The following is a 24664-nucleotide window of genomic DNA, read 5'->3' as shown; positions in this document are numbered from 1 at the left end:
GACAGATTAACAATTAATTGCCTAATAATAGAGTGTAATTATTGATCATTTTTTAATGATTTGAGTAACTGCACAAGTGTTTTTTCATATAAACTTACTAAAATGTCAGCCCATGGTAAAACATATTCACATGTACATCTTCAAATGTGGTTCCTTTGTGCCACAAACAGTCCAAAACTAATAGCTGAATGAATAATATATTAAACTGACAATGCTATAAAAAGGAAGAAAAAAAAGACATTTTTATAAAACAGATATTTAGTTTTAAATTTTAATTATCTTTTTCTTGTTTTTCTGTCATGCTATTATACTCAGCTAAACAGACAAACATTAAAGTATCATTCTGACTCAATTTACAACATGCTGCTTTTCCTCCCCTATCACGCGAAAGCACAAAAGGATACATCACTCCCCTGTTTCCCTGTGTGACACAATACACCGCTCCTTTTAGTTACATGACAAAGATGACTGGTGTGTGATAAGAATGTGGTTTATCCAGGCAGCGGTTTTCCCTTCCAGAGAGATGTGTTGTTATTGTTGTTAGCCAACCAGTTATAGCCCCCAGGAGAAAACCACAGATGATGCTCAGATGAAGTGTCTTTTCCCGGAACTGTGGGAATAATAGCTCCCCCCTTATTCTATCTTCACTCCTATGCTTCCTCAGTCTTTTTCTCTGTATTTCTGTCTCTGAGAGCCAGCGGGCCACTGTACCTCCGATTCCACTCCTTCATCCATGAAGGCACGGGAAATTAGGTTATCCTCAGTCTGCGTGCACGTGTGTTTCTGTATGGTGGTGCTGGTTGATTGAGGTGGTGCGGGGTTATTTTTAGCAGGCAAAACATGTAAAGTACACATATATAATTTTCACCCTAGCAGGTGAAAAAAAACCTCTGAAGCAGAGCATGAGACACCTTATCTATTTTCTCATTTCAGTAACATGTTATTTTGTCTTACCTTCTCTGCTCTTTTAATCTCTTTTAGTTTATCGTGTCTTGGTTGACCTTTCCGTCTTTTCTCTTTTCTCTCTTGGCCTATAGCTTAACTGTTGCCTGCTGCGTTATTGAACTCTACAGGGCTTTCACAGGCGCATGGTGGTATGTGATTCTGTTGTACAGCTCTTGGTAAAGTAATTCTGAAATGTGCTATACAAAAAAAAGTTGTATTGCTACAAGAGACGTGGAAAGTCGAAATCTGCGCTTAAGTTGACCTGTAAAAACTGCATTTAAAAATAAAATAAAATATTGATATGAATAAAAACTTCTGCAATCTTTTAACTTGCACACATCCATACAAACACTTAAATCTTAAGTGCCAATATTGACAGAAAGCTTCCTCTGCTGTTTGATAAAGCCAGGAGAATACATGTGGTTGTTAAACAGCCTTGCTCCAAGCAGAGAGGTGAGAAAAGAATAAAAGCAAACAAAATCAGAGTTCAGCTCACCTGCATCGTGCATTCTGTGAAGCAGAATATTGTCCAACATGATGCACTCCAGCAATTGCTCTTTATTTTTTAATCTTTAAGACAAAAGCATTCTGGGCATTTAAAACGCACCCTGCAGCATTTTCTTGTAAACTCGTTCAGTTATGTTGATAATTTGTGCTTTTCTCCATATGTCAATGAATTTCCTTCTCCATGAAACATTTGTAAGTCCTTTTTCTTCTCCTCCTTCTCCTTCTTCTCCTTCTTATCCTTCTTCCTCTTCCTCCTACTTTGCTGGTGTATTGAAATGCCTCTTGGCAAATTCATGCCACCAACTGTTTGGTGGAATAGTTTGACATGGACAGCCAGAATATGTTTGGCATGCTTTTGGCCGTACAAATTCACCCTTGTGCATATGCTAACAGAGCATGAGATACAAACGAAACATGCACCTGCTCAGCGTAACATTGCACCAGAGTGCTGTGAGTGGTCAGGAAACTGGTACCTTTAAGCACTCACTCGGTCCATTACATGACTGACAGGATTGTGCTTGGATTCGGTGTACCCAAGCATATTATGATGCCTGGTTGTATTCTGGCCCACCTGCCTAAGCGCAATTTGGGCTCTCCGCTCATGTACTACACCACACACTTTCATTATTTAGCTGCATAAATGCAAATCAAAGCCCAGGCGCTCTAAGGCAGGACTTGTGGAGGACAAGGTAAATTGAGGTGAAGAGGAGGGAGAGGTGAGCCATTCTTCCAGTGTCCTTCTCTCAGCCTTATTACCCATGAAGAAAATGAACATAACTGATACATTATAAAGGGCTGAAAAACCATGGCTATCTCTAATACAGTCTTTTCCCTCAAACAAAAGGATCGGAATAAGGTCTTTGTCAGCAGTTAGGGCATCTGTCTTCTTTCCCTCCTGCTCGCCTTGAGATAAAGGAATCAGCAAAGTAGCATAATGATTGTTAATGGGATCTTTATTAACCAAATTATTGTCGCGCTGATAATTGCTTTCTCAATGTCATGTAACAGTGTTTTACACTGCCATTGAATAAATGTTGGGCATTAGTGGAGTTTATTAACCAACATCAGTGTGGCTCTCCATCAACTCTTTGATTAGGGTAATCATATAGATTTTACTAGACTGAGTTATGCTGTAAACACGCCACACGGTTCATTTCAGACCTGGGACTGAGGATAATTCACTTGCTTTGGGAGGCTCTGCACCGCAGAGCAACAGCATCCTTCCCATAATCTAATGAGAATTCAATCTTGTGCTTGTGTGCTCGTGCGTGCAAGAGTTTGTTTATGTGCGCACATGCAAGGACATATATCTGTGTGTGAGCATCAGCAAGCACAAGCATCCATCTAAAATACCTTTGTGTTGCAGAGACAGAGATGAGCTTTGCTTCTTTTTAATTAGTGGCCCAGCAGACTTAACCCCACCTCATCATTCTGACTGAACTAAGGCCCTACAATTAATTGACTCCTCTGAGTTGTCATGGAACTTCATTTCCTCAGGACACTCCGAGTGTGCCTCTCTGAGTTCACAACACATTTTGCTTGCACAAATATTGAGTCTTTAGTAATGACATATGGTGAAGTCCTGGAGGCCTTTGATGTTCCATTTTTCAATCTTCCTCACAGCCGTGAGATGTATTCATCCGTCTTAGGCTGACTATAAGCTTAACAACTTATCATAAAATGTACCTTTTTCCTCATTTTATGCCCATTTCTCTTTTTCAACTCGTCACAGGTTTAATTGTTCTTTTGAACTGCCAGTAAGTTGCATGGTGCCCTCAGTTGGGGACTCTATTACTGTTTCCATCCAGCTGTCAAGAGACTCAGAAATAACAGTTTTGAAATGTCAGAAAAATACAATGCAAATGAGGTGCATTTTCATTAGCTGGGTTGACGGGAACAGCCTTCCAGAGTATAAATCTAGCTAAAATAAAAAATGGACCGGGAAGAAAAATGTAACAAGTCTAAATACTACATTAAATGGAACATTATATGAAAAATTGACGTCTTTATTGATCACTTCCTTGCTGAAAGCAAACATAACTGCAATAGTTTTGAAACCCGCGTCACAATCTGCCATTCCCATGGAGTCACTCTAAATAATGAATCATAATGTACTGTTTAAAACACAAAAAACACCTGCAAAGGCTGATCAGCAATAAGAATGACTTAGGAAATGCAAAACAAATAGTTTTGTGTGCTGCGATTAGAAATGCCAGAGATGATATACGAGGTGCACCTGAGATAGGAAGGTACCATGGGATGCAGAATGCAAGCCATAGAAAATAGGTATGCTCCTGCCTTGGGCTACACTTATATATATATAGACCTAGGTACTTACAATTCCCTAGTAAGGAGTAATAGTTCTCACTCTGCCAAGGAATTTGGAGCTCAAAACTCAGGAGGGGATGTCCTGAATGAAAGAAAAAGGCTAAAGGATAGAATAAGGGTTTTTTTCATGTGGGTATTGCGGTAAAATATTTTCAACTTACAGCTATGGCAGATGAATATAAACCTGACTGGAGCTTTGTGAAGTAAACTTTGCCCAATTAGCTCATCCCTTTTGCCTTTTGCTTATAGGCTTCTCAGCTTACTATGGCCAGTAGCCATCGGTCCAGATTACAAAATATAAAAAAATATATATTTATTGGACAATCTGTGTAAATTCTGAAAAAGTGTTTAAGGAGTCAATCATAAAAAAATTACCCAGAAGTACTGTAAAGCCTTTGAAAATAATGGCTACTTCATGCTCAACGTTATATATATATATACATACACTACTCACAATAAGTTAGGGATATTGTGAGAGACTCAGTGGATTTCATACATACGGTGTTTGTTTCACTTCAGAGAGTTTTGGGATAGGGAGGCAATTGTATTGGGGTGATAGACACACCTCATTTTGTGTTTTCCACGTAATGGTCTCACTGTGTACAGTGTGCCTTACATATTGGGGCCAATACCAAAAAACTAAAAGACAACCCTTTTCAATGTGGCATCAATGTCAACATTCTGTGGGTATAAAAAGCTGGTATTGTCAGTAAGTCATTCCAAGTTCATCATTCAAACAGCCATGAACACACGACGTCACTTAACGGACGAGCAGCGCCACCTGGCCATTGCGCGCCTTCGGGTCGGTGGCAGGCAGTCAGATGTTGGTCGTGAACTTGGTGTGTCTCAAAGTGTCATCAGCAGACTTGCATCAAGACACAGAACTACTGGCAGAGTTCGTGACAGACCCAGGAGTGGAGACCCACGAGTGACAGACCGCAACGATGACCAGTACCTAAGGACCTATGCACTCAGACATCGTTATGCAACTGCCACACAGCTGCAGGCCCAGTTACGAGATGTGAGGGGTACTAGGGTTTCCAGACAAACCATTCGAAACCGACTCCACCGCTTTGGCTTGAATGCCAGACGACCGTTGCAGGTGAACCACTGACACCAAGACACCGCTGTGAACGTTTGCAGTGGGCACAAGACCATGTGACCTGGACAATGCAGCAGTGGTCTACCGTCCTGTTCACTGATGAGTGTCGGGTCACCTTGCACAGAGATGATGGTCGTCAGCGTTGCTGGAGAAGGCGAGGTGAGCGATACGCCGAGGTCAACATGGTCCCCAGGGTTCCCTTTGGTGAAGGAGGGGCAACAGTCTGGGCAGGCATCACCAGTCAGCGCAAAACAGATTTGGTTATTGTAGATGGCTCAGTCACTGCACGTTCTTACCTCAGAGACATCATAGAACCCATCATCATCCCCCAATTCTGCCAGCACACCCCCAACTTTCTGTTCATGGTTGATAATGCTCCACCACATCGTGCCAGAATTGTCACAGCTCAACTTCAGGAAGTCGGAGTGCCTCATATGGTATGGCCAGCAATGTCCCCAGACCTGAACCCCATAGAGCACGTCTGGGACCAGCTGAAGCAGAGACTGGTTGATCGTACGATCGTGCCACTCCTATGCTCCTTCGAATTTCTTCTTTTTTAATATATTTTTTTTAATTGTCGCAAATACACCACCGCCGCATCATATCTCCACCTTCACAGCAGAGTCCTGCACTGGGTCGGGTGTCATCGCGAGTGCTGAGGTAAACTAGATAACTATCTTGCTCATCTATCTACTCTTTGGAGTAGATTTCCCCCCCCCCCCCCCCCAAGAACTCACTGGTGCCATCGACGTTAATTACTCGCGAGAGCGCAGCCTTAAAAGTGACATCACGTCAAGCACCCAGGCACCAGGTCAGAGAGTCAGAGGAGTGTCATTTTGAAAATAGGGCAACGGCTCACCGGAGAAAAGGTAGACTTATTAGCTTAAGAAAACTTATAATAGATTTTTTAAGTTCAATAGACATTCGCAAAATATTGATGGCCAGCTAAGGTTACGTAACATATCGGTAGCTTAATTAATTGGGCCCGGTGCCAACTCAACTCAGTGTCCCTAATGTGAGTAAACCAATTGATAGCATTAAGCGAATATATACACGCCATGATGTAACTGCTGACTGCATTTTCAGATGAGCTTGTTCAAATATTTTTCAAAACCCAGAAAAATTCATTGTTCTGAGCCTGGGTGCAATCTTGGCCACTGATTCTACAGCCCCGTCAAGAAATTATTATTATTATATTTATTTATTTTATTGTTATTATTTTCTATTTTTACATTCAGCCCTTGAAAAGCCCTTTTCCATGCCAGCCATATAAAAAGGGGGATTATGCTGGGCATAAAAGTAAAATCTGCAGTCAAGTGTCATTTGTTTACGCCGCCACAGCTCCCCGGAGAGCCTGCCTCCGCTGCTGAAAAAATCCTAGAGGAAACACTGAGTATTATCTTATTTTATGAATTGCCAGACTTACAGTTAATGTCATTTATGTTCATTATTTTTATGCTGAATACAAATACCATTACTTTTGATGATGTTTTAGTTTTCCGCCGTGGTATCGTTTCAGTATCGGTATCAAGATATTTTATGCAGGTATCATACCAAAGTCATAATTTTGGTATTGTGACAACACTACGAGACCGATTTGATTCCAAGCGGCATCCTCTAGTGGTCGTATGAAGGTTGGATGCAAGTATGAGGGCAGTGATGGTTAAATGGTTTGAGACGGATCTATCCATCTACTTTCATAAATGAGCCTTAAATCTAACTCTATTCTAAGGGGCGATCTGGTCAAACTCCTATTTAATCACAATTAGATCCACGATACAAATCTTCTCTCTTAATGCTGAAGAATCCTGACTTGAAATAGCTAATGAATTTCTACATTGACACCATCAAAAAATAAAAATGCATTAAAGAGTTTTCTTTTTTTGGCACAAGCACAAGGCATGTTCCTACCTTTAACTCAAAGAAGAGCCAAAGAAGAGCTACGTCAAGCCATAGTCATCTGATCAGCATAGTCATCTAGTTGGCTAAACCACTATCTTCACATAGCACTGGTTTGCTTATCACTGAGGTCATGTGAAGTCTGAAAACAGGATAGGGGACATTTAATACCAATTTGTCTGAAAAGTAGATTGAGGATGCCTTCCATACTGATGACATCTAAATTCGTCAGAAAGCTCACCTTTAAATACTGAACATATTGTATACTCTTCTTCTAAAACACAATTGTTCATTGTACTGAAGAATACCCAGTGCAATGGTGGAGCTAACTGATTTGTTTTTTAAATTGTTTTTGGATAAAAATGGAGGTTTATGCCATAGAGGAATAAGACACATCAAGCCTTGGATACACAGCCAATATGAGTCACTCAGTGCGTTTACATGACACTCAAGAAAACCGAATTACTGCGTTAGTCTGACTATGAGCGGATTTTTAAGATGCATGTATACACCTTAGTCTGACTAAAATCGGACCGGATCGGATTTCTCATAGTCGAATTACACCACGATGATTATTCGATTGATAGTCGCATTACTCCTGCATGTATACGTTTCCAGCGGATCGGATCGGATTTTGCGTTCTGCGCAGGCGCAAGATTTTTCCCCGGGGCCGTGAGCCGGAAGTAGACGGACGGCGATGGCGGTGGCGGCATCTTTCCTCTGAAATCACTGCAAGAAAGAGCGCCAGAGTGCACCTAGTTTGTGAAATTATCATGTACACCATATACGAAGTGTACAAAGATGTAGCTTCGTCTCGCTCTTCGTACGCCATCTTTCTTGAATGCCGAGGCAGCTGGTGACGTCAAGAGGTCAGCCGGAGGTGCGCCGTTAACACTAGTTGAAATGGGTACAGCGCCACCTATCGTACCGGGGTATGACATGCTTACGGCCAGTAATTCGACTTTCTCACCGGCATGTATACTCGGATAATTGCAGTTGTCCGATTGAGCAGCATAGTCGAACTATGGCTGTAATCTGACTAAGCTGTGCATGTAAACGCACTGATTGTTGCTTACAGTGCTTTAATGGATTCTTTAACAATAACAAATGATAGACTATAACAAGACTTGTCTATTTAGGCCCCAGTATGCAATTATTGTATTTGCTACTTCCTAAACCAAAGGGGGTACAGTCTAATGAATGACACTCTAAACTAAACATGGCTTGGGGCTTTAATTCCTGCTAAATGGTGACCCAAACACCAGCAATACATTTGTTTTTGCAAGTATTGACAGCTGCACCCTGTTATAAATGTCTCAGCTGAATTGTAGGCCATGTGCAACAGAGGAATTAGTTACCTCTATTTAAGGTCTGCTGCCTATGCTCCTCCATTAAGCTTACACCCACAGATTTATAGGAGGAAGGAAGTATGTAGGCTGTTGTTGTGCAGTCTTGATCCTGCAATACTGAAACTGGAGCAGTGCCCTGTGAACTCAGCAGGAGAGCAGCATTTGTATTGAACCTCATCAGTCATACCTGGCTACACACAAACACAAACTGCTGCTCACCTACTGAGCATCATCTCCCTGGGATGATAATCTTTTCCCATAAACTCACCAGAATGACGATCTCTTTGTAGAATATAACCATTTGACAGACAGCACACCTGCAGCACCTGGGGACAGATCTCAGGATGCAGCTAAGGATGATGCGATAACCTCATTGACCTACAGGTTTATATAACAGGTGGGATCTCTGTAAGTTTTGTGTTGAGCTGTCAAACATTGTTACAACTGTTTCCTCAGAGGAACAGTATAGAGGGTTTTGCCGAGTCAGTTGCTGTGATAATAGAAAAACATATTAGTCATTTTATTTTTCTGCACTTCACTTCAGAAGACTTCACCCATAGCTGAATATTTTGAACATTACTGCCAACTATTAACATAAATTCCTCCACAAACTCTGACATGATTTATTAGATCTCTTCGCATATTGTTTATATTTCTCAACGATGACTCAACGTTGAACCTCGAGTTCTTAGATGTTTTTTAGTCTATTAGGACCAACCATTAGGCTTTCCATCAAACACATTCCAGGAAAGTCAAAGGTCAAACCGGGGACCGTTTTTGTTTTTGAATGCAATGACAACTAGTTATGTCGATGTATCTTTGAATGTTTCACAGTCCAGAGCACGCACTCAAAACTAGTATAGCACTGTCAGGAATATACCTGAGCCTCATCACCAGTTGTGCTTGTTCGTCTAGATGCTAATGTGACAAAATGTCATCTCAGCTCATAGCTGCATGGAAAAACAGAGCTGTTAGGACTGCGTTCTCTTGCATTGTTGCACGTCTGGTGTGAGCTCTCCCCAGAGACTTGAAGAGAAAGACTTTTCTGCCATTCCTGGACGTCATCTAAAGCTGCACTTTTAAAGGGCTTTTAGTCTAATTCGTTTTTCCCACCTCCACAACTACTTCTTCTCAAATTAATGGGCCCCTAAACGTCTATCAAGTGAACACATTTAGCAGCGCTTTACTGTGCTTCAATCACTGCCAATGCTTTCAAGCATTATAATTTTGCTGCTTTGCATCAGTTAGAAACATTCGCTCCATGCATTAACTGCATTACATTTTTAGCCAGTGCCTGGAAGACTTGCAAAGGGAAAAAAAGGGAAAACTGGCTCAGAACACAGTCACTTACACAAACTTTATGATTATGTCTCTTATCCCATTTCACGCTCTAACATATGAGGCTTAGATTAGCAGTGAGGAATAGATGTCAATCATTGCTACTCGATGCAATTGAAATGTATCTCTACACCACCAGTTATAACCCAAGGAAGATGAGAAATCGTCAAGGTTCAATACCAGTAAGAGCCGCCAGGTTTTTCTGCAGCTGAATAATCTTGTTTATTAAAAACGCTGTCACAGGTTCTTTGGATTGGTGGTGCAAGAAAACCAGCTTGAGGCACAAGCACAGCCATATTAACCACAAATGAAATAGGCCATCACGGCATGCAACAACTCAAAGATTTTAAAACTAGTTTCATCAAATCAGCCGGTGCCAGAGTCTAACTCTTTCAGAGGTATTTTGTTGTTGTGATTTTTGCTCAGTGGTCTAAACTGTGCAGCCATCTCTTCCTTGCTACTTTCTCATCTCACCATTTTAGTAAAACAGCTGGATAAGAACAAAGACCTGGCAAGAACAAAAGCTGTTTGAGTCCATCTGCCTCCTCAAACATGCTATCACCTTACAGATGAATGGAGGTTCAACTTAGGTCAGGCCAAACCTGCTTTGGAAATAACAAAAGCTGTTATGGAGGCACACGTCATCTCCCTGCCTCCCAGGCAAATTTGATGCAGCCTGCACGTCGTGAGGGTGTGCGACCGGCTGTCGTCGAGGCCTACACGCGCCATGTTTCTGCTTTTGTTAAGCTGTCATGTGAGGATGTCGCACATCAGCTCCTGCTTGTTTATGCCGGCATCAGTGCACGGACGAGCGGTGTGGTGATACAGCTGGTCTGGGATCGCTGACACAAACGCACACACGCATGCATAAATACAGCTGCTTCCTATGCTCCTTCCTCTCAAACATGCTCATATGGAGAGATAAAACACCAGCAGTATAATATTGCAAGCCCATCCCACAACAAGGATAGGGGCAGTCAGATACTCATCTTCACAGGCACACAAGCAAACACACACAAAAACTATGTGACAGTCCAGGAAAAGGCCCAGGGGTATCTCAGTATCCCAGAGACTAAACTTGGCCTGAACTATTCTCCCTCTCTTTCTCTCTGTTTCTGTCTGCCTTTTCTCTGTCCATCTCTGGCTGGTGAGGTGGCTTTTTGACTTGGAGGACAGAGAGCAGGGAGCGACTGCCAGGCTGGGAAAAGACACAAAGCAGCAGCCCTGACAACCACAGAGCTCCTTTTTCCCTTTCAAACCAACTCCCACTCAACCACCAGCTTGCCAAGATCTAGGATAGGAGCAGAGGGGGAAAGTAATTGACCCCCAATTAGATTGATTAGACCATATTGAATATGATTAATTGAAAATACTAGAATAAGACACTCAAGACAGAGTCATCCATTCATGATGCCCTGGAGTCGTGCTACCTCTTAATCGCTCCCTGGGTGGAGTTCGAAATGTATCAAATAGATGAAGAAGTCAATGTTCATTTGGAGAAGGGCCAATAAAGCAGTCCTCACGCCTGAAAGCATATTTAGCATTGCATTTGACTTTTCATGAGAGCAAGAAATGTATCCGGTCAAGGCTGTGTCTAGAAGCAAGGTGTTCCCTCCATTTGTAAGACGGACTGAACAGATTCTTTTATTGATCTCTCCAAAAGCTTAGGCAAACATTCAGATGATTTCTCCCGCATTGAGAATCCCCCCCGAGATCCATGCGTAAAGTCCTTTTCAAAATCAAAGTTTAAGCATCCGCGTTAAAGTCTTTAGAGCTGAGCTCAAGCTACAGCCAAGTGTAATTGTCTGGCTGCTTTTGTTTTGCGGTGTTAGCCATTTTATATGTAATTAGCTGTCAGGGATAGTGAAAGGGGGCTAATTCCCTTTCTATTTTTGCCTCCCTGAGTGGAAGCCATGCTCAAGTCTGACACTGACAATAATTAAAACTCTGCCTCAATGACTCTCATGTGCAGTGTTACATTTGTTTTCAGCCGTGTAATGTGTAATATGGCTGGGCATCACCCCCCACATTTCTCTGAGTAATTTGTTCCCCCTGAAGGGTTTGACCGCTTGACAACGCCGGGCCATGATACTTAACCATGCTATCACTCACAAGTCTAGTTAAGAAGTAGCTAAAACTAGAGGGCTTTCAAAGTCAGCAGAACGTGAGCTCAGATCGCACACTGTTATCAACGGAACTTCATTATTCATAATGGCACAGTTTTAAACTTTGGCAGCCTTGGCAGGAGGATAGGGGATCCAACAAACCACCCCAAAAATCTCATTATTTTTCATATCTTGTTTTCTCCCAGTCTAATATTGAATCCACTGAATTTAAATGTTTAAGGATTTTCATTATCAAACTTGGAGGACAAACTGCACAGAGCTTTGTTCATCACACACAGCTTCAGCCATCTTGCCTCAGAGGTCAGAAGTTGCATCCCACTTCCCTGTATTCTCCCCATCCATCACTCATTCAATCATTCCATTCATTACACATATATTACCATATGTTCTAGATACACAAAACAACATTACTGTGATCCTGTAAAAATAGCATTAAAGGTATACTATGCAGGATTTGTCAGTTGCTGTTCATAAACGCACAATTAAAGTTTGTTTTTTTTTAGAAAATCCTGCTTGGTCTATCTTTAACAAAATAAATGTACTTTTCATGGAGAGAAAACATTGAGGCAATTTAACTAAATACTCTTCACAAAATAGAATATTTAACCTTAACTACTGAATGGATGGAAAGGTTGAATCTCCTTACTTTCTACTTATGGACAACTATCACTCCTAATACAGTTCAGGTGATTTACATTCACATCACAAACCAAAAATTCAAAATTTTTGTTAAAGAACTGACGATACTGAATATTTATTGGTTTGCTTGGTTTGAGTTTGTTTATTCAGTTTGTTTTGGTTTGAGTTTGTGTGTTTGTTAGGTTGGTGGGATTTTTTTGTTTAGTTTTGGTTTGTTTAGTTTGGGTGGTTTGTTGTTGTTACTGTAGATAAGGAATGAACAGATTATTTTATGTTGGGTTGTGTTTTTCCTATCAAAAACAATTCACTGGTGGGAAGCTTCCTAGCACAGTCTACACAGAATTATAAAGAAACTTAAGCAGTGATGTTTTGACATGCTCAAACCTTGCTTATTCAATTGGAAACTGTGATTAGGCCTTAGCTACATCTATCTATTAAAATATTCATTGATCAGATACAACGATCACATCTAAAATGAGTTTTTCTCTCCAGCCGCGCTAATCGATCTAATTATAGTACGCAGGCTTACGCATCTGGGAAACAACAGCTGTTATTATAACGATTATCTTTACAGTCATCAGCACGTCATCATTATCATCATCATCGTTCTCATCGTCATCATCACGATTATTATCATCATCACCACTTGCACAGCAAGAAAAGGAATCTATGCCCACGTACTTTCACCTGAAGAAAGAGGTTCTTTTAGAGTATGACATGATGATTTTCAAATGGCTGATTGCAATCACTTTATCCTATTAGCACAAAACCACAGCCATGCCTGGTAATGAAGCACACATTTGATCAAGATGTCCTGCATTTGCAATGAAGAAGCACATACGTTTGCACTCACGAAGTGCTGGGAGTAAAATTGAGCATTCATACTGCTCTTTCAAAGCTCCAGCATATTATGCAAATTTCATCAATGATGTTTGCGATGTGACTGCATTTGTGATGAAAATAATCAGTCTATAGCTAACAGTAAAAGTAAAGAGTCAAACAGTCGGAGTAAATGGAAAAACACAAAATAATAAGTAATGTATTTACTGTTGCAGAGTTTTAAGTGAAAAGTGCGCTAGTTTCCTCCTTACATTCACTTCTTGTCCCTCCTGATAATGCACACGAATCCTTCTCTGAACTGATAAGAGGCACAATCCCGCGTTTAGAGAAAATTAAGGTCTGAGACTGATAATCAGGCGTGTCAGAGTGCTTTTAAAAAACGGTATTGTTTGGAAGCAAATCTCCAGGCAGGTGCAGCAGGCATCTCTTTTTAATTTGCGACATGCTCAGTATTCAGCCGCATGGATCAAAGGGACACTTAATTTTCCTCCCCTCTCCCTATTATGTGCAGTGAGGAATGAGGCAGACCCTCGTGGGAGCAGATTTGATTACTGTTTATCATTACTGTCACTCTCCATGGTGACAGTGGGGCTGATCCCAGGTCGCAAAAGACGCAACTGAATAGATTAGATAGAAGACCTTTATTTTCTGCTGTACTTTTTATGCATCGTTTGAAGAGAGTCTTGTGAGATTTGAATTGTTAAGTCATTTTAAGGCCCATTTCCCAGTAACCATGGCTACACTTTTACAGCTTTGTAGTTGTGCTTAAACAGTGGACAATTATCCGGAAAACCACTTTAAACATTAGCTCGGAAACTTGAAACAGATGAAAATCATAAAAGTGTCCAAACAGCTGTAAATCCAGCCTGCGTGCTCACCAGCCACAGTGCTGTAGCTGATCACAAATGCTGATGTATGCCGATGGAGCAAACTGTGGGCCTAATTATCTCCCATCCAAGTTTGCTGTTTTCTGTGTTTTCCCATCTCACTACCTCTCGTCCTCTCTAGTGCATCTTCAGCTTTCACTTTAAACCCACCCCAACTCCTGCGCAATTGTGAATATTTCCTAACTACACACCACAACAGTATTCATTTCCAATTAGAGACACTATACTTTCATCCCCCAAGTGAAACTGGTAATTTTTTATCCGATTTGCTTCCCTCTCTAACTTTTTTTCCCTTCCACTCCTTGTGTGATATTTTCCTGTGTCTACATTAGCATAAGTGCAGCAGTGATCTGCTTCAGGTTGACGGTTTTTAATAGGGCGGCATTTCCATTTCACAGAGGACACATGTGGCGGTGGGATGTTGAGGAGGGCCGGGAGGGGGGAGGGTTGTGGGGGATAGCGGGTAAGGGGAAGCAGTACAAAGAGAATGGTAGAGACACTCTGCAACGAGTCCTGTCACCCTTAATAATGCAGCAAGGATGGGAAAGGAGCAGTCATCCTCATCCCTAAACAGCATACGCAGGTTGTATGCCCCTGGACGTCACAGAGCCTAATTATAAGACGAAGCCTCATCATGTGTCCATGGGCAGATGACCACTAAATCTGAACCACGGGAGAGTCTCCGAGGTCCCTAAGGTCCTATCAAAGACCTCCATGGGAGCACAGGTTGACACACAGGTAAGACACAGAGCCTTGGGGAACAGTGTGTGCCTCGTGGCAGGGACTTGTCATGGATGTCAGAAGGACTTGACCCAGTTGCTGGATTGAGTGCTGGCAGCTGTCTAGTCAACAGAGCATCTGTCAGTCTTGGCTCACTAACTCTCCATACAACAAAATGCACAGGAAGAGGTATCACATTTCAGCACTTAATTTCAGTCTCACTTTAACCAAAATTTCTCAGATATTGTGCAAGTGTGTGCCTGCTCTTCTATGTGTGAAATTTCGAAGGTTAGAATCAGCGAGTGCGTTAAGCCAAAAAAATGAATAACACACTCAAAATGGCTTTATAAATACAGCGTAATGGTGTCTAAGTCAACCTTGGACTTTGAATTTATAAACCTTCAATGCCTTCAGTGAAAGTTATCTGTGAAGAAACAATCTCCATATCGCAGACACAACACTCCACTTTCTTAAATCGTCTTACAGCCAAAGCTTTTCACACTTTAGTGTTTGTAAAGAGGTCTAAAACAAATCGATTTTGACCACACTCCTACCATCTTCAGGAGTTAAACTGAGGTCAGTTTGTCAAGAAGGGAACATTTCAGATTGGCTGATGTTAATCAGTGCACTCTGATTAACTAATCAGGTCTGTTCTACATAGGATTACGCAATTAATGAAAATGAGGCAAAGGTCATGTTATCATAGCAAATGTATTTACACTTAGAAATCATCTAAGCTCATCTAGGCTGCAATTTTTCACATTAATACCATAATCCTCGATGCTTTCATTAGAAGATGTAAACATGGGACTGCATCATCATACTGTGGCTGTGTGTTAAACGCTGATTCTAACCAGCAAGTATTTGACTTTTTTGCTAGAAAAATGCCTTAAACAATTAATCAATTATCAAAAAACACAGGCTAGTAACTGTATTTCGTTGGGCTTATCGATTTATCTATGAATCGTAGCAGCTATACAATAACTACTCAATTTGTGTCACACACTATTTCATGACACAGAACTGATTATGTAGTAGGCCTACATCTATATTTTCCCCTCCATTATTTAGCATTTACTTCTGCTTGTGATATATGCAGCCCATAGGCCTACTGCATAAAGCTATTATCGACTGTATGATGGCAAGACAACAAACTGCTTTTGAAAATGAACCCTGCAGTAAGTATCTTGTTATGTTTATCTGTGGTATGACATGCCATCTGTGTAAAATGTTAATATTAACTAAATAATACAGCACTGTAACCTAACTTTGCTCCAAAAAAAGAGGGATGCAGGAACAGCTGATCCAATAATGAGCTGTCACAACACAATTATCTGCAGAGAAACACCTTAATAACAATATTTTCCCTGATAGAAAATACCAAACACATTCTGGTTTCAAAGTGTATTCTCCAACACGGAGAAAATTTTTATGTGACATGTATGGAATTGGATCATTTATATGTTTTCTATTTGATGTGAGGTTCAGCCTATAATACCTACAATATTAATCGTTATCGTATCTATGGTTATTTTGAGTATTTCAGATCCAATTTCCACAAGACTGTGGTGGGTGGACCTCAGACCCTGCGGTGGTTTCAGGGGCATGTTCTCCTGTAAAAATGGTTTGTATTTCAAAGTTAAATGCAAAGTGCACTTGAAAGCGAAATGAAGCAGCTATAACATTATAACATCATAAATAAGACTGTAAAAATATAAAATGAAGAAAATAATCAAATATAACATTCATTTGGCTATGCGGCCTAGTAATTTGGCCAGTCGCCGCAATATTATACAGTTTAATTTGCGGGGCCTCGGACAAGAGTGTGTATAAGAGAGAGAGAGTGCGTGATCATACAGTGGGGGTCGGCAGACTTGACAGGGAATGAGAGATGTCTTCCTTACAAAACAGCCCAAACCAGCACTAGAGCGATTTATATTATTAAGAGAAGAGAAAAAATATTTTCAGTTAATCGTGAAAATGGCACCACAGTCTCGGTAATTAATGGGAAACAGTGTAGCCCATATTCAGTTTAGTAATAAGTGATCACTTCTTTCTAACGTATGCTTAGTAAAAAAGAAAGATGGTAATAGGGCTGCACAAAAAATCGTTAAAAAATCGCGATCTCGATTCACACATACACGTGATCTCATTTCTACACACAGCGATTCTGAAGCATTTTATATCTCGAGCCGAATCACAAACAAATGCTCCTATTTTCCTCCCGGATTTTTTGAAGCGCCCCCAAACGCAGCACGGCCGCTGCCTCCTCCCTCAACCTGTGGTAAAGCGTCTTTACAACACGTCATTCAGTGGCGGAAGCCCACCTGCAGTTGAGTGTTTGGAAGGAGTGTGAGAAGCCGTTTTTAGACAAGGCAGCAAGCCGCCAATCTGCCCGTCCTATTGACGGCTAGGTCCGCGGTTTTAGACAGAGGGCGGCAAATTGGGGGTCTGTTTTGGTCCGCCGATTTGCTGCCTCGGACGGTACACTTATTTCCGCCTCGACTGCTAGCTTGTTGTTGTAGCGACAAGCTAGGAACGGTCGCTACTTTCAAATTAAAAGCCCCCCGCTAAGAACCCAGTTCTAAACTCCAATGGGGTGCAATGTAAAGCTCTTATTTTGAAGACAAATTTGTTGTCAACTGTTTGCAGCCCAACTTCAGGCTTCACGTCACGTCACCTCTGAGGCGGCTTTTGGAAAAGGAAGAATATTATGCCTCCGTTTTAGAAAGCCGATCACAGCAGCTATCACATATCACCTAGCCAAAGCTACGGCCCCAATAAACACTGTACAACATGAGGTATTAGAGGATGCCCTCTCATCTTGGAGACTAATTTTTTTTTTACTTTTGTAAAAATCATTTATTATCCAATGATAGAACTAACAAAACAAAAAAAACATTGCTTTGGCAGAGGCATAGTAGTATGCCTCTGCCATACTACAATGTTTTTTTTTTGTTTTGTTCAAGTTCATCAGTGCAATAAACATTTTGTGAAAAAAATCGTGCCAGAGAATCGTGATCTCAATTCTAAGCAAAAAAAATCGTGATTCACATTTTTTCCAGAATCGTGCAGCCCTAGATGGTAATGTCTGATAGTTTGTAGGCTATTTGTATTGTGCCACTTCATCCCGAAGCCAAAGTGCCATTGTTCATATACCTCCAACTAATGTCTGAATTGAACAAAATCCAAGGTCTAATTCAGATCCGCAAAGACTTTTTGGTGCCCTGATTAGTACTGTAGCTGTGCTTTGTACTTGTCATTGTTTCTTTGTACGATAGTTTGAACACTATTCATACAATCTTAACTTCCTGAATTTATTTCTCACTACTTCTTACTCCGTGTTCTGAATCTATTCTGTGTCTTCAAAGCTTTATGATGCTTACGTTGAGTGACATGTTTCACCTCAACTTGCCTCTTGTGCATGATTTTTCACCCATTTTCCTGTAATGCAGCCTGACATGTTTGTGTCTTCGGAAATGTTTGTGTCGTGACTGGAATTTTTAAAGATCTTCTGCGGGTTTGAGCAGTGCTTGGCCTCGCACCATGCATTTTAATGATAACCCCCTACCCCCTGGTGAGTCCAGCAGGGATTAAGAGGTTAAATCCAAGGAAATCCAATTGTGAAAGTCCACTAGCAATAAAAATTCACATGCAAAGTTACAACCCACTATTCATTTGGGCAAGGACACATGTAGTTCTGTTGCAAAGGCTTGTGGGAAGGTGAGCGTTGAACATTTGCAAGAAAAGCGGCAGGAGAGACATGTTGAAAGGAGAGCTCAAGTTTCCTATGCAAATTTAAGCAGTCTGAAAGAACCGTTGACTAATGAACCGCCAGGTGTTTTTCTTTTGATTGACATCTGCTCATGAAACATCCCAGCCCAACATCCACCTGTTTTACCCATAGTCGTCGATTTCAGTAAGGGAGAGAAATCATCACAAAAGTAAAAAAAAATATATATATATAATCCTTGCTGCCTTCGGTTTTCCCAATAATTATAATATGTGTCTTTTTTTTAAGCACAGGGGACAAATTAATGCTTCAGCTCAGAAGAAAGTGTGTGAAATTGTGGGGGTTGGTTAAGGACTGAGTGGATGTTACAGCACTCTCTGCTCCAAATCTAATTTAAAAACAGCACCTATCATTACATTTGTGCACCCCCTTCTTACGTGCGCCTGGAACAATCTTACATTTGGAGTGAAGCAATGTCAAGTGGAGTATCAAACAGTGCACGGACATGTGGGCTGAGACTGGGCGCATACTGACCATATGGCCTGCGCGGTGGACTTGCCTGATCTGCACTTTGGCATTCTCACACCTCTCAGTGCATATGTCTGCCTGAAATCCCCAGTAGTGGTGCTAGCAGAAAAGTGTGCCTTTTTGCACCTCTTCAACAACACAAAACAATAATCCCTTTGGAATCAGCGAATGCCTCTGGTTACTCTTTGTCCGGCCAACCCTGGACATTTCGGCACTATCGACATTGTTTCAAAATATCAGGTGGCACTCAGCCTTATGCAATATTCCAATTCTCCTATTCATTTTTAGGACAATTATGTAATTCGAGAGCCGAGCAAAAGGAAAGTTTGGGCTGGTAAACTAAAAAGGTGTTGTGGGACTACAAGTAGAAATCATAAAAGCAGATTTATATTGGTGGGCGATGCAAAGACACCTCCTCTGGCAGAGTCAAGCCACTCTTTTCTGCCTTTTTGTCTTTTACACCACCTACTTGGGATGTTAGAGGTCATATTGATAACATTTTTCTGTAGACAAATATTTATTTTTTAACTAATACTCCTACAGAGCTTGTAGAAAGGTGCAGAATCAAAGTATCTCTTTTCCTTGAAAAAGTTATTATGATTGTGAATCAATAACTGTAATATGTTTATCAGGTCCAAGATAATTGTTTTGTTTTTATCTCTATAAAAAAATCAGTTGGACAGTTGGATCAAGCTTTAAACAAGGTTTGTGAACCATTTAGTAGCCTCAGTGTGGATTTTGTTGACCCAGTTGTTGATTCATGACAGGCAGAGGCTTCATCATTAAAAGTCATTATTTTGTGTTTTTTAGTTTATCATTCGAGTCACTTGGTGTTTACTTTATCTGATCCTTTAACTCTTAGCCAGGCTTCCTTGGATGTTGCACTGAACGTAGATTATGTCAGTGGTTAAACAGTTGTCTGATGGACAAAATATCCAACATATTTCATAAATTATTAATGATTCATCGATTTTTAAGGCAGCTGAGGTGAGGTACTGGCTGCTATGTTCCAGATTTACACATAAACCTTGATTCCTTATAACAAACTAAGGCAATGTGAAAGTGATTTTGTGCTATATAAATATTATTACTAAATCATTTTGGAAAAGATTCTTATTTATTCACATATAATGTCAAACTAGGCTCACCAAGGAACATGCGGTTCAGTAAAGAGTGATGACGTAAAATGTAATGCAATATTATGCATTAGGTGAACTATAGTCGGTCTAAAAACAACAGGATTTGCAGTTTACAGTCTCTCCAGACAAAACAGAGGTCACAACATCAGCTCAGTGGCGGCACAACATCCATACCGGCAGCAGAAAATAATGACTTGCTGGAAGTCTATCCAAACTAATATAGAAAATAACTACAGACGAAAAAATGCAAATAGTTTCTCCTGTGCCAATACACTCCACTGAGACACAGTCACAAGCATTAAAGCCGAGAAACAGCAGTGATATAATAGAAACAAATAAGTAACAAGAAAATGTTCCAGGTTTAATGTAAAGACCTATAAAATCTCATTCATCCAACCACACTTAAACAATGCAGCACTGTGAGACGTTATAGTGGCTCCACTCACAATGAGCCTTGCTGTGGTTACAACACACGCACAATGCTGGCACAGCAGCCAATAAAACAAGAAAACAGTGTAACAATGAATGCAAAACAATGACTTGCACTTACGGTCAGGAAGTCTAATTGAGAGCAAGGTGCACTTTGCACTTATTCTTCTTAGTGGAAAGTTCACAATAGTGTTTCAACAGTTTAAAAGACAATCTTCGCTCCTGTGGGAAATGTTCCAGCTTTGATTCAGTTTGATTGCTCAAAATGTCATTCCATTTACATTCTGCTACAATCCATCCAAGCTGGCATGTCCTCTGGGGAAATGACCCTTTAAAACCAAATGCACGCCAACTGAAGTGAAATTACTATGGAAAATATTATACAACAAACACATCTGGCCTCAGTTGCAATAGCCAATAAACTCTGGTGGTTTAATTAACTCTAAAGTTAGAGGCTTCCTAATAGCAACCACAAATATCATACACATGCAGATGTGAAATGTGTACTATGCTCATCCAGCAACACAGTATTACACTGTATGAGTGACCAGCTGTCTATTCAACAACAACTCCATATGCAAAGGTGATCTCAGCCATTGTAGCACAATTTTAGCACAGGCATGCTAGTCATCCCACCAAACAGAGTTCAAGAAAACACAGCTTAACATGACAGCATATGATTAGGCCTACAGTAATAGTGCGACAGTGAAGCCACAAATACAGTATAGGTATACACAACACACATACAACACAATAATTTTTAGCATAGCTCAAACCAAGAGGTATACTTACTATTTGAAGGTCTTATTAAAGGTGTAGTCCATTCTGCCTCAATGTCCACTCAAAATAATATCACATATTGCGCTGAAGGCATTTTCCTTGGGTTTTAAAGCTGAAGGAGCTGTCAATTATCCTCTTGTATGATATTGTATTCCAACCGTGGGTGGCAGTGGCTTTTCTTCTCCTTTAAATATCCACTGTTCCACCGTTAGATGATGTAACGTTAAGGACTTTCTCAATGTTCATTTTACTTCTTAACAACCAAGCGCAAGGGCAATTTTAGGCTAGTAAAGCTTTTTATCAGGTAAGTGTCGAAAACGTGGGCCTTTGAAACGACAGGTTAACATTTCGGCAACAATTCGGCAGAGTTAAGGAACAAAAACACAACGTAACTTGTTCCAAGACATGTCAGGGAAATCTAATTAACGGCTACTAACTTGTCAATCAAAGATGGCGCGCGTTTCCTTCTTCCTCGCTGTGCTCCGTGCTGCCCCCGCTGACCGGAAGCACAACAGTCCGCAGTCCACTATCCGTGCGTTCGGGTGCTGTCGGAAAAAGGACAGTTCATTTTAAACTTCCTTCTGAATTCTGAACAACAACTCAGAAAGTCGGACATTTTTTGCTTCTCGTGTTGCCGAGTCGACGTCGTGTGACGCTGAAAAAATGGCGGACAAAAGTAAACATTGGGCTGATGGGAAGAAACGTTTGTTTCAGAATTTGCATTGCTTCCTTTGTCACTCAAAATACTAGACACGGCTGTCAGTTTGATGTTTGATCACTCTGAGCGATAAAATTCAAAACTATTTATTTTTAGCGTGTTTGTTGCGACCACATTACGACATAAACGCACGGAAGTCGGACTAACGCCTCGCCGCCTCGGTAAAGGGGATCATCCGAGCAGCACGTGAATGCATCATATGAAGCAGGAGCTGAGCCCGCTTGGGACAAAATACTAATAAACAAAGATAAAGGTTATAATAAACGTGCATTAGTAATTGTATTAGTAATATTGTTAGTATTGTAAGATAATAATTTTTTCAAAGTAAGTCTAGTAATTTTGAGGCCACATCATTCCACAATAACGTAACACTAAAATTAACTCTAATTGCAAATGGTTAGAATAAAAGGCTAAATAAGATTCAGCACACCATACTATCTGCACAGAACAATTGTTGCTCATTTGTACATTCACCAAAATGCCAGTGCTCTTTAAACCCTGTGTTTCTGCTCTGACAATTAAGTTAATTTACTATTTATGAGAGAATTGATTATTGAGCATAAAGGGAGGTCTATTGTGTGCTTGCAATACTCACAGTTTAACTTTTAATTGAATTTTGTTTTTGTTTTACTTTTTTTGAGGAACAGTATCCACAAGACACACCACGCACTTATTTCAGATACCAGGAGGCTGCAACTTATAAGGTTGAGTACACATAAATCACTGTGTTTTGAAACAGCCTATAAATTCATATGATGATAACTCACATCTAAGTAGGTAGTTGGCAAAATTTTGCTCCATCTCAGCTGCCACTGGTAGCCTGGCAGTGTCGAGCAGATGGCGCTTTATGTATTTATAATTGTCCAAACATTGTAAGAACCTCTCAGTATTTGGATCCTGTGCACACTAATTAGCTTGATGGATATAAATAAAGTGCTTAAAATTTAGCACATCGCAAAAAATATGTCCACGTGGGTGTGTATGTGTGTTTGAGTGAGTGTTGCCCAGACATAAGTGTATGGACTCAGCTGATGGACACTGCATCAGCGTGCTATCTATTTCCTCAAGCCAACTACAGGCGTGCATCATGGTTGCATGGTTGCCGTCCCGGCAGAGTTGTGATGCCGCTTGAGATACCGGTGCCATACTGCTGATGTGCCTTGAACTGATGTGAAGGGGGTCATAAAAGATAGATCTGTTTGAACTAGATCTGATTTACTTTGTTTTGAATGGTATTTACTATGAAGACTACAGCAGGTGTAAGCAGCCCATCCTGAGCAAGTTTAGAGGTTGTCATAAACATTTTTACATAATATAATTCTGTGGTATCTTCACATTGAACATATCACGCCTTGTTTCACGTCCAACATTAAGCAAAATGCCGTGGCTGATTAGTTTTTTAAGAGGCATATAAAACATGTTCTAATTAATCAGCAAAAAGAAAAAGAAAAAAAAAAACCTTGATGAGCATTATTGCTGCAAATTATGAATCAGAGATCGTATCCGTGTATCTGAGGCTAATGATGCATGCCGGCATTTTTTGGATTCCTCCTTGTACACGAGTAATTATACAAAAACCTGTCATGCCTTTCTGCATTGCTAATACTGCGGCTGCTTTCCATAATGCCGCTGAGAGAGGGACACCTATCAGGTGAAAAGCCTGAAGATTCGCAGTGCTCGGTAAGACACAACACTGCATGAATGAGTAATTTAGGAATGCCGGTAGCATGTACCACAAGCTGCCGTGAGGTGGGATCAAAATAAAACAGATCAATCCCTCCAGCCTGACGCTTCTAAAGGGGAACATCTTTTGTGAAAGGATAAGCGAAAGCAGCGTGATGCTCATCAAGTGAAACATCTGCAGCACACTAATTTCTGGAGACATAAACTAATCTGCAAACGATTTCACCTTGGTGATTATTGCTTTAATAAGAAGTGCTAGACTGTGACTGACTGTTGATGTCACAAGATCTTACAAAACCAGCGACTGCCTTTGAGCACGACTTAGTCTCAAAAAGCTCCAGCTGTGCACTGACATTAACATTGTGCAGCGACAAACTCCTTAAAACTGGATAAAAGGCCCACAGAAGACAGGGGTATAGATGTTTCAGACATGAATTTTGCAAATTCTTTCAACTTTTACTTAAATCTCAAGGAATATTGAGGGCATGCTCTCATTTTCAGTGATTTCAGGAGTACAATTAAAACAGATTAAATACACCTAAAAAATAATTGAATAAATGAATTGAACAGCCAAAACAAAACAAATTTAAAAAAAAAAAACAACTGTGATCAAGAGCGGAGTAGGTTGTTATCATGGTTTTAAATTGGCTCATAGGTTCACCTGTGTTAAGTTTAAGGGGAAACCTCTTGTGCTGGTTTGTTTCTTCCTGTCCTTCAGCATGATATATATATGTTCTTGTGCAAACAAAGGGTCTTGAAAGTAAAAAAGCCCAAAGTGTGCGCCAACAGGAGCTCCTCTCTCCCCCAGAAAACACGTTCCTGAAACGCATCGCCAGTGGTCCCACCTTCAGTTCCGTGACTCCATGACCTCACACTACATCACAATGACACACGTGTTCATGAAGCTAACTAGAAGCTGAAAACATAACAATTCAGAGACACGGTGAGGCTCAGGCGTGTGTGAGCTGACCAAT

The 24664-nt window shown here is 40.7% G+C and overlaps 1 long non-coding RNA gene across 8 annotated transcripts in view; it reads right to left on the bottom strand.

Annotated features, from left to right (window-relative positions):
• The window catches only part of LOC115569660 (uncharacterized), a 281040-nt gene extending 259124 nt beyond the window's left edge, over window positions 1-21916 (bottom strand). For all 8 annotated transcript variants that reach the window (XR_003981589.1, XR_003981591.1, XR_003981587.1 and 5 more), the window contains exon 1: window positions 21302-21916. This is a non-coding gene — a long non-coding RNA (uncharacterized LOC115569660). The remainder of the gene's footprint in view (window positions 1-21301) is intronic.
• Between the last annotated feature and the right edge of the window lie 2748 nt (window positions 21917-24664).

This window comes from Sparus aurata, chromosome 19 (genome assembly GCF_900880675.1).
Source record: "Sparus aurata chromosome 19, fSpaAur1.1, whole genome shotgun sequence".
Taxonomy (NCBI): domain Eukaryota; kingdom Metazoa; phylum Chordata; class Actinopteri; order Spariformes; family Sparidae; genus Sparus; species Sparus aurata.
Note: the sequence above shows the minus strand (reverse complement) of the source record. Positions and strands in the feature narration are given on the sequence as shown.